Source organism: Aphelocoma coerulescens, chromosome 3, assembly GCF_041296385.1.
Source record: "Aphelocoma coerulescens isolate FSJ_1873_10779 chromosome 3, UR_Acoe_1.0, whole genome shotgun sequence".
Classification (NCBI taxonomy): domain Eukaryota; kingdom Metazoa; phylum Chordata; class Aves; order Passeriformes; family Corvidae; genus Aphelocoma; species Aphelocoma coerulescens.
Window position 1 is genome coordinate 114,257,045 of NC_091016.1, and position 10,793 is coordinate 114,267,837.

The window sequence follows — 10,793 nt, forward strand, 5'->3', positions numbered from 1 at the left end:
CATTGCATCCAACCTCTCCATTCAAGCAGGGCCACCTTCAGCCAGTTGCTCAGGACTGTGTCTGGATGGCTTTTTGTCTCTCTTCATGCAGCTGATCACAGGGCAAAGACACTACTTCAGCTCACGTGTTGCTGCACAAGATTCAGCAAAAGTGTCTTAAGGTTCACAGGCTTATCCTTTTTCTGGTTCCCTCCTGCTGACTCCTGAAAGATTGTGGCTGCATTAGTGGGGAGTAAAACTCCTCACACCAAATAAATCCCGCTGAAACGTGGGGTTTGTTAACTCCAGCTCAGTGGAACACTACTGATGTTTCACAGGCTCTGGCTGGCTCAAGGAATGAGCAAAGCAAGCTAACTTTGACTTGGAAAATACTGCTGGAGCCAAAGAAAAGAAGCTGGGAAGAGCTGTCCTAAAGGCATGAATCTAACAAAGTCTGGAGAAATGAAACTCAGATTTACCCATTTCTATGAAGCATTGTGTACGTAAAGAAAAGTGCAAGATAGGAAGGCATATGTGTAAATGAAAAAAAAATATAGAAAAATCCTGGCAAATCCATATTCTCATGCAGCCAGTAAATAAATTCCCTATTCAGTGGTAAAGGGAAAAATTACTGTTTCTCTGCTTCTTTACCATAGTTCTATTAATGACATATACGTATAATGGAAAGGTTTTGTAGCTGTAACACTAAATAAAGAATATCAGGCCTATCTTTGTCAATGTTATGATTTTTTTTTAATTTTTCTTTTTTAGTTTTGCACAGTTTTAGTCTGTATACATGTATTGGAAATATGAATTAAGAAAAAAATATGTTTTCTGGTACTACTTAGAGAAAGGGCTAAACTTTCCAAGCAACCTTTCAGACAGAGAAGGTATACAAAGAGTATTAAAACATAAACCTAATAATTAACTTGAAAGATGAATGCTACTTGTTAAATGTTAGAAATGATGAGCCCACATGTGAGCAAGGCTCGTGTGCAATGCAAATTCTACTTCCAAAGTAAATTGAAAGGAAAAGGTACAGGGAAGGTCTTATTGCTGCATACTTTAGCATAACCCAGGAGATGAACACACACCATAGGTTTTAATTGCCATTCCTATATGGAAAGCTCTCAGACAATGGAGAACACTGACACCACCTCTGCAAGCACCTACCTTTGGTGCCCAGGTTCCCTCTACAGTCAGCAGAGAGAAGTGTGTGCTGCCACACAGGAATTAGGACGCCCAAATTAGAGACCTAACTACTGTCAAATTTCGGCAGCCTGATGTACCTTCTGGAGGCCTCTCTGGACCATACAGGCAGCTTCATCTTCCACCTTAATATCATCTAAATTTAGGGATTTGGTTGGACGTGGAGGGGAAAGAATGTTCAGCTGTCAAACAAGAGTGTAAGACAAAGTTTGGTTACTTCTGTCCACAGTCATGATCCAGAAAACATTTGCTCGGTTTTTGAATAATTTAGAGAGAACTTAAATTCACCAGGTACAACCCAGCTGAACTTGAAATTCTCCTCAGCATTGTTTCAGTCCTGCTCATGTCTACGACTAATACACCCAAAGATAAAAAACTGAAGCAATATGAAGACAGCAGTGTGATACATGAAATAAACTCAATTCACAACACATGAGGATTTCCAAGAATGATATTGCAGATTAATTTTTTTTTCAACAAGTCCATAGAACATACCTGTTCTTCACGTATAGTATTGGGACGATGCAGTTGACAACTGAGATATAAAGGGAGGTTTGTACTCAATCTCTCCTTAAAGAAATAAGATTTGCATACATCTCCAAGCAACTGCCCTCACCACTAAGTTGCCACATGGTTAACTGCCATCCTTCCCTTTCTGCTATTTTCCCTCCCTCTAAAGTTCCTTCAGAAAAGTATCATACACGGAAAGGAAGATAGCTACAAATACAAGAATATAGTAATAAAAAAATAGGAGACATTCACTGCTCTGTTTTTCAAAGATATAAAAATAAAAAGCTTCTCATAGATATGATATGAAGGAATCTCATGGGGAATAATTGTGAGGAATTAATCTATTATTATACTTATGTTTAATATATTTATAATAAATAATATCCATAATTAATAAAGGTAATTTAAATTCCAAGCAAACCATCTCATATTGATTTTTGGAGCTTTACTTGCATATCAGCTTCCTCAGGGAAACATTATTCTTCAAGAAGTGGTTTTGGATTAATGCACCTGTATTTCATTTGGGAAATAATTTTCTCTAGAAAAGTCTGAATTGAATAATATGAGTTGACAATTAAATAGTTAGGGGTTTTTCTGAAATGAGTACAGAGGCTTTCCAGAACTGATTAAACATGAGGTCCTCAGGAAGAATGAGGGTCAGAGAGGTAGACGTATCAGGAAACCATGACTGCTGAGTTCTGTTAAGAACATTTTCCATGTAGCTGGAAGCAAAATATTTGGTGCTTATATTTTCCAGCTCCATGTATCTGTAAGGGACCAAGTAAAATTTTTGCTACAAAAATATGATACCAACAAATCACCAGCTATTATTAAAGTTACTAGAAATGTATCTTGGAAAATTAAATAAATACTCAAAATTTCATGAAATATGGTTGTCATTTGAAGAATGAGGTATAACAATTGTACAATAAATGTTCACAGGTGTCACTTAAGATAGTTTCCGAAATATTTAGAGTTTTATTTGCAAGAACATAAGCTTTTTTTGTCTTGATACATTTTGGTTCTTTGAATTTAGTTACATTTGAAACAGAATTTCAGTTTCTACTTCTCCCTCCAAAGACTGAGAAGACACCTGAGGAAAAGGATTGCTTAACACGTTAAAACTAACCATAAGGACAATGGTGGAAGGTCTCTTATCACAAGTACAAAAGCAATTACAAGTCAGCTCTATATGAACAAACAAATTGAATATTCAGGCCATGAATACACAAAAGAACATCCCATAGAGGTGTTTATTCAACTGCAGACGACAAGAGCCAGTATCTAAAACTAAACCACTTAAAGAGATGTAATCAATGTGGTCACACAGAGCCATGTGCAGCTCCTCCAGCAAAAAAATAGGAGCAGCAGCAACCAGCCTGCTCAGACTGTGCTCCCATCACCTCTGCTAACAATCCAATACTGTCACAAAGCCAGGCAACACAAGCAACAAGCCAGGAGGAACAAGCGGCAGAACTGGATGCTCAGTACTATTACAGCTCTGTGCTGCCTCATCCTATCGAGGCTTCTTTAACCTCAGCAAATGCATTTTGTAAAAGCACCACCAGCAGTCCAGATTTCAGGTTTTCGTGCAATAATTTTAAGGAGTTCTTGAAATGCTATTGACATTTAAAATACCAGCAGCTTTCTTCGTTAGCACCAGATTGGGTGGTTTCTATATTCCTGGAAAGAGAAGATTAATCATGATAAATAGAAGGAAATAGCAGTGTAATGGTGTTTTGAATGTTTGTAATGGTGGTTTGAAGTTATGATTGTCAATCTTTAACAATTTGCCTGTGTCAAGGCCTCTTTTGAAAAGGTATTCTTTATGTTATAGGCTAAAAGGATTCTTCAGTTTCAAAATATCTAGGGTCAAGGTTATTTACATTTTATAGGTATTGAAGGTATTCGTGACAAAATACATGGATTTTTTTTAAGTAATAAGAAATTTTTCATAATACCATATAAGAAACTCAATTTTTGCGTGGTTTTTCACCTATAATGTCCTGAGGTAGGATTCTTCCTTTCATCTGGGAAATAATTTGCTTTCTCTTTTGTTCTGCTTACCCACAGTTTAATATGGAAAATCCACTCCCAGTGAAAATTCTTTTTGAAAGTTGCACAGGGAAATACAGGAGATTCCTTCTGCCCTTATCATGGCCAAATATTTCCTTAACAAAGTCCTTACAGTCATTTTACCCTGCTAGTCCATGAAGAGAAGTTGTTCTTTTGCAATAGAGGAAATTCTCTTGCCTAAGTTTAGCTGGCCCTGAAGAGACTTTCTCTTCCTACATAAGGAAGTGAGGTACTTCAGGATTATTCTACCAGGCATATAAGAATTAGGAATAAATTAGATGATGCAGTGAAGTGGCATAAAAAGAGTGTTATTGGTTTAAGTCTTCCTTTCACTAATCCTTAATCTCTTTATCTAATGCAGGTGTAACAGAAGTGTCTTTTATTTCCCTTGTATAACAAATAAAAGAGAAACTTTAAAATAGCGGCAATTAAACACTGGAGGGGCCAAGATACATTTACTTTTAATTTCATCTGGGGATTTTACAAATAAACTCCATAAAAGGTACTATTTCCCCAGAAACACTGAAAGAAATTAAGATAGAGGGCAGCTAATAGGTTCTAGGAATATCCATAGCAAAACAAGGAAAGAATCTCAAAATATTTTACTGTTTTCCTGTAGCTCCTTTATCTGTATTAGAAGGAAATTATTTTCTATATTTCTTTTTCAACCTCTAGAAAGCTGGAGAACTACCAGCTCATTTATCTGCACTGTAGTATTGTAGATAATGTATGTTGTACTGCAGGAAATATATTTCCTGTAAATAAAGTACAAGAAGCAAGCATTCACAAAGACATTTAACTAGACCAAGGCACGGCTAGGATGTCTTGCCAAGGAATTTCAATATTTTGAAATGTGTGCAAAGTGCTCACCCTGCAGTCCTGGCCAATCCCTACTCACTGCTTGAACAGCCACCATGCTGGCATGGGCTGTGCTTGAAGGAATCAGCCTGGCCCCTCTGTGTCAGGTGGGGATGGGCCTGTGGGAGTGGAACTGTTGTAAGTCAATTTTTTAAGCTTTTCAGGAGTTCCCAAATTATATTGGAGGGGTAGTTTTGGATCTAGGGTTGTTCCAGTGCCAGAATGGAGACAGAGAGATGCCACCTCTTTCTCAAGTAGGCATAAAAAGTTTTCAGGTAGATAAGAAAAGAGTTGCAGGGATAAAGACGTGGCCAGTAATTGTAGGGAGGAAGAAGTAGATATCTTACTTACTCCCATAAACTAAGACCAAATTCCTGAGATTTTTATTTCCTAGAAGACAATGAATGGAGGCTAATGGCTTGGGCTGTATTCTGTGAGATTTGCGTGCTTCCTGTACACAGGGATTCACATAAATTCCCCTCTAGCCAAACTCCTTATTTCAGGAGATTCAGCAGAAGTCTCAGGTTTATAGCCACGGGATAATCTACATAACCTTTCTCCTTAAAAATGCATTTCTTCTCTGACAAATAGAAGATATTTTTTTTAAAATCTCAAGCAAAAAATCCCAAGTCTCAAGCAAGAATTTTTCTCTGAAGAGATATAAAGTATTGCCAGATGCTCTCTAAAGTCTGCCAATGCCAGATTTTAAAAAATAAATAAATATTCAAGATGCTTAAATGGATAGTAGTAAAAATTCTCAAAGAAGAATAATAATGAACTCTTTCCTCCTGGCTCTGTCATGTTCTAATTCTGATCAACACTACAGAGCTCCATCACATAGGAGGACAGCAAAAGGCTTTCTCTGGAACGGCGGTGCCATGCATTCATGCAAATTATCCATATTGTACCTTTTTCATTCTTTAATAGGCATGGGTGCTACAACCACTCTTTTCTCTAAGATTCCCTGGGAACAGAGAGGGTTCAGTGGGAGTGAGCAGAGTGGTAAAGCCAAAAAGCACCAGTGATGGAGAAGATATTCAAGGCTGCCTTGAGGTTTTATACTGATAATTTATTTTCCACTCAAAATATGGAACCTGTGGGAGACTTAGATATCTTAGTCACTCCAGGCAGAGAGCTGAATGGACTCTGAAGTTAAAAGGGGAGATGTAAAACGTAAGTTGTTGCTTACTGGGGAGATTACTCGAGGTGATGTGTGGGGCTATAATTAGGATGGAAGGAAATAGTAGGCTGTCTATCAGGGAACAAGCTGAGAAGTGTTAGACCAGAATATTCTACCCACAAATCAGATTGGAAAACCCTGGAAAACACATTGCACATAGTGTTACCATTTCCAAGACTCCTGTGCATGTCACTGTGCGTGCTGGGTTTCTCACAGCACCAGCTCCTGGATCCCTATCAGGAGATCTCAGGCAACATCTGAGTGTTCATTTCCAAAATTGGCTTTAAGTAGCAGAGCACTGAGTGTTAATCAAGAAGTCTTGTACAGGCAAAGCAAATGAATGATCTCAACTCAAAAACAAGAAAACACAGATATTGTTGTTAAATATATGATTTTTTAAACACCATCTATGATTGTTGTGAGTGCTGAGAATGTGGTGTCAGCCGTGCAGCGTGAGCAATCGTGCTGGGAGGACAGCCTCTAACAAGCTGGAAAAATCCATCCCCTTTTTCATGAGGGCAAACTGCTCATGTAGCTTGCCTCCCTGGGCAGAGAAAACCAAGTGAAGGAGATGATGCAGAGAGCTCAGCCTACAGCTTTATTTGTTTTTGCAGAAGTAAATAATGATACAGAATTTCTGATGGTTTAAAGAGTTAAGTGATTTGAATCATCATATTTAAATACAGATAAGTGCAGGTTGCACACAGAATTTCCAGTAAGAAAATAGATGGTTAGAGCTGATTGAATTTTTTTTAAAAAATTGATTTTTAATAAAAATTTTCCTGGTCATTTCAATGCAAATGAAGTTTTAGAAAAGAGATTTCCAATACAGGCAGGGTTTTTTGTTTATTTTCATTTCATCTCAGTTCTAATATATCTGTAAAATTGAGCTTGCATTAATTTTCTGCTGAAAAATTATATAAAGCATCATACTTTTTTACCTTCATGGTGTTTCTCAGCAGTGAGTCTTCCACTTATCAGCCTCCTAAAAAAAATTTCAAGTCAATGGAGCTGCACTGTATTTTATTATATTAATAGGTCTGCACTGTATTTTGTTATGGACTCAGACAGTTCTGAATTGAATAAAAGATTTTTTCTATTTATCCAATACCCATCTTATCCAATAAGATCTCAGTCCCCAAGTACAAGTAGATTTTTACCATGAACAAATGTTCTTTCCCTTTATTCAACAGGAAAGTCTGAATTCCACTCTCTATTTACGACAATGATAAACATAATTGAGGTGTAGAACAGATTATTGAGTCAGGTTATAGAATGTTATCATGGGTAATTTTTAAGTAGAGTTTTGATAAATATTCAGTGAAAATATACTCAGTATTCCTCCACCATGAAGGTTGGACTGGAATGGACTTGAGGACCATGATAGGCCCTAAAGTGTAGATCACTCTTACCTGTAAGTTTTTACTTAAAAAAACCCCAAACTAACAAAAACAATCAAGGAAAAAACCCTCACGATAATTTCATATTTTGTAATGTTCCATTCATAGAACTTCCTATGTGCTCAAGGTCATTTATAACACTGAAACAAACTTCTCTTGATATGTGGTTTTTCACCCCAGAAAAAGGGAAGAGTGGAGATGGACACTTCTAAAATAAGAAATTAATTTTAAAATGCAAAAAACCCTGTAAGGGTTATTTTCAGGGACTAGAATTGTACTTACTTGATTTCACTGTTGGTAAATTATTCGACCTCACTTTGAATTCATTTATTACAATGTTTCAAAATGAAAGGCAAAATTTTATAAGGCCAGTATTGATCAAGGCTTCATTCTTAAATGAATGGCTGGAGAGAAATTTCCTTAAGTACCTAACTGCATAATCAAAATATAAGAAGAAAAAGAATGCTTCTACACAGTATCAACTGAAGGTGTTCAGTGGTTATTGGTTTTAAAAGAGACCAATATTAGTTAAAGGTCAGTAGAAGAATTTTAGATTGAAAATGTGTTTAACAAAGATAAAAGATTTTTTAGACCTATAGTAAATTTCCTGATGTTTTCAATGGACGTATTTCAACATTCCTGATTCATCTCACAGCATCAAAACACTTTGTAAAGGACTCAATTCTTCTAATTCTAGATCCTTAGAAGTTAAATATCTAACCAAAATTAATTATCTTGGGCTGATATTTGTCAGTCCTACTTGCAGATAATGTGGGAATGAAGCAGACTTAGAGTGTGGGTTTGTACATTTGAAAAAATAACCCAAGGTTAACATTATAATTTCCTGTCTGGAAACAAATACTTTCTCAGTAATACCCCCTCTATTCATACAGTAATGAAACAGATTATTTTCAAAATCAGAACTTTCTAGAATTTCTATTACATGTTAAAATTCTTAAAAAGAAGGTATTTTTTCAAAGTCAAAAAATATTGTGGTTTTGGCTATTTTAAATACCAATGTTACCTGAGAAATAGGAATTCAACCTTTAAAGCAAGCTCTGGTACAGTCTATTGGTGCTTCATATCATGCTCACATATTCTTCCTGTATTTTTCGGCTTGTCTTCCTCAATCTCACACTCAGGACACACTGCATGACAATTCAGCTTTCAGTGAGAGAACAGTCATATGCTTGGTTTTATACGAAATATAGCATATGCACCTATGTAAAAGATAAGATCAGGGGGTTGGGGGGAAGAGCTTTTATCCTAAACACAGAAAGAAAAAAAGAGTAATAGAATAATAACATTTTTTAAAAGATAAGGTAATGATATAATTAATGTACAATAATAATAATATAATTAATATCATTAATATGGTAGAAGAAGTGAATATATAATATGGCTTAAAATGTGAAGTCTTTATGACCATTTGGCAGGAAAAGCTAAGGAGCAGACTGGACTTTATTTCTTAAACACCAAAATACTCAACCATCTAAAAGCCAAAAGAATTCCTTTTTCTTCTTGAGACATTATGACAGATCTAATACTGGAGTTAAGCTGATGCTGATATTTGTTCAGCATAATATTAGCTCCTAGTTGTGTCTCACAGAGAAAATCTCTAGACATACTATTACAAAAAAATCACTTTGCTTTTTTAAATTTTCTGTATATTAAATAAATTTTTCTTTATGATATTTTTCTTTTATTTAATCTTCTTTAAAAATACTTTCAATTTTCTAGATATTTTCATATGTTCTTGCTCACCTTTCCATGCTTTCCTTTGCTCTGACCTCATGTTTTCAGACTCCTGACTCAGAAAATCAGCTTTTTCCACTCCACATAGGAAGTTGAGTAGCAGCAGGTCTGCTTGGGGTGTTGTGTTGCCTGTGTTAAACACCCAAATTGGCCACAGATGCTTGTGAGCTTAGGTGCTCTCAATAACACTCACATTTTGTTATGTTTGTGAAGAAAATTTCCAGCAATGTCCTGTGGGATTGAGGTGTAGAAGAGCTGCAGTGCTACCACTACTGGTTTTTTTAGTATCCATGGGTTTGGTGGTTTTGTGCAGCACACTGAATTGATGTAAAATACGGTAATATCATTAACTTCTCATGAGGTTGTCTTCCTCCTTAAATGAACTGCCAGCTGATAAACCACTCTTCAACAAATACTGCAGGTGGGAGAAGGTCCAGTGTATTATCTAAATGTCATTCGTGAATAAATCAGGACTCACAATCCCCCCTCACTCATCATATGCCTGGCTTAAATGTGCCCCACACTTGGGCCTTTATTTTAGCACTTGAAAGTCACTGCATTGATGCCTGTTGTGCCACCAAAGGGAATCAGTCGTGAGGAATTACTTTTCATTTCTGTTCCATTCCCAGATGCCTTTAATCTTGCTATGTGGCAAATTGTCCAGATGGCCAGGGACCAGACTCCTTCCAAAAAGCAGGTGGTTTCTAACCCATGGTCTTGGCAGAGATTTCTAGATATAAATAAAATACATCCTAGATGGTAATAAAGATTCAAAATAACATATTACAAGGGTATAATGAAGTGTTTAACAATGCCTTTTACCTTCATACCTGTGTGCTTAAAGCTACTTTTTAAGCTGTCTGTTAGGAAAAAATTATCTGTGCCTAATGCTAGATGGACATCCCAGAAATAGTGATTCTGCCTTGCTATTGTGGGAAGAGAAAGTAGAAGAAAGTAGCAAGTTTGCATTTCCATTGCATCATGAGGAACAGGGGGTTGGCAGAGCTTTCTGGACACAGCAGTTAAAGTGTGGATGTGCTTTAGTGGGGCTTTACTCTAATCCCAGCCCTACCTGTGACACAGCTGTGACCCCGATGATGCTGTGAAGTCAGGGTTCAGGTCATACAGCTGTGCATCACTCTGATGCTCACAGATGCATTCTCAGATGCAAGCTCTTCCAGTAAACTTTGTACCAGAGTAGAAGTTGGGAAGGGAGTTCAACATGCCAACTTTGGAAATATTTTTAGACAGCGGTAGAAACCTCAGAGGTCAGGAGATGAAGACAACCCAGGTGCAAGGGTTTGATGTTTCTCTCTGCTGGTGATAGAACAGCAAGTACAACTTAGAGCAAGGGACAGCTTTAAAGCCTTGGGCTTTCAAGTCAGGCATGGATGAGGATCAGACTCCCTGCTTATGTGAAAGTCAAGAAGGTGAGCCACTTGAAATCTATCTTTGGAGGTAATACCTCTGGAGTCCTCTGTATTATCATTAATGTTGAAGGATTTCATTAGATGCTCAGTAGAGAAGGGTAGCCCAGCAGGTTTCATTTATAGTCTCCCTTACACAGTGTGAGAAACACAAAATGAATGCAATTTTAAAGCTCTCCTGAAGATTTGTTGCCAAAGAGAGCTGGGCTGGTTTCTAGTGTATTTGCTAGGCTTTAATTTCTGTCAGGCAGGAATGGTAGGCTGAGGTGGAGTACTTTAACCACTGATCTTCTCCTGGAGTAAGTTGCCTGAGTTAAACCAGACCCTTCTTATGAAAGTAGGAAGACAGGCACTCTAAAGCCAGTGCACTCACAGGAGCTTATAAAATAAAATTCAAGT

At 37.0% G+C, this 10,793-nt stretch overlaps 1 long non-coding RNA gene across 2 annotated transcripts; it reads right to left on the reverse strand.

The window, feature by feature from the left end:
* Positions 1-2,709: 2,709 nt before the first annotated feature.
* LOC138107408 (uncharacterized) lies at positions 2,710-9,084 on the reverse strand. 2 transcript variants are annotated; one of them, XR_011149499.1, is made up of 4 exons: positions 8,977-9,084; positions 8,237-8,360; positions 6,754-6,797; positions 2,710-3,381 (listed from the first exon to the last, which is right to left on the reverse strand). It is a non-coding gene; the product is annotated as an uncharacterized lncRNA (long non-coding RNA). The 2 variants fall into 2 exon arrangements; XR_011149498.1 differs by having other exon boundaries at positions 8,237-8,478.
* Between the last annotated feature and the right edge of the window lie 1,709 nt (positions 9,085-10,793).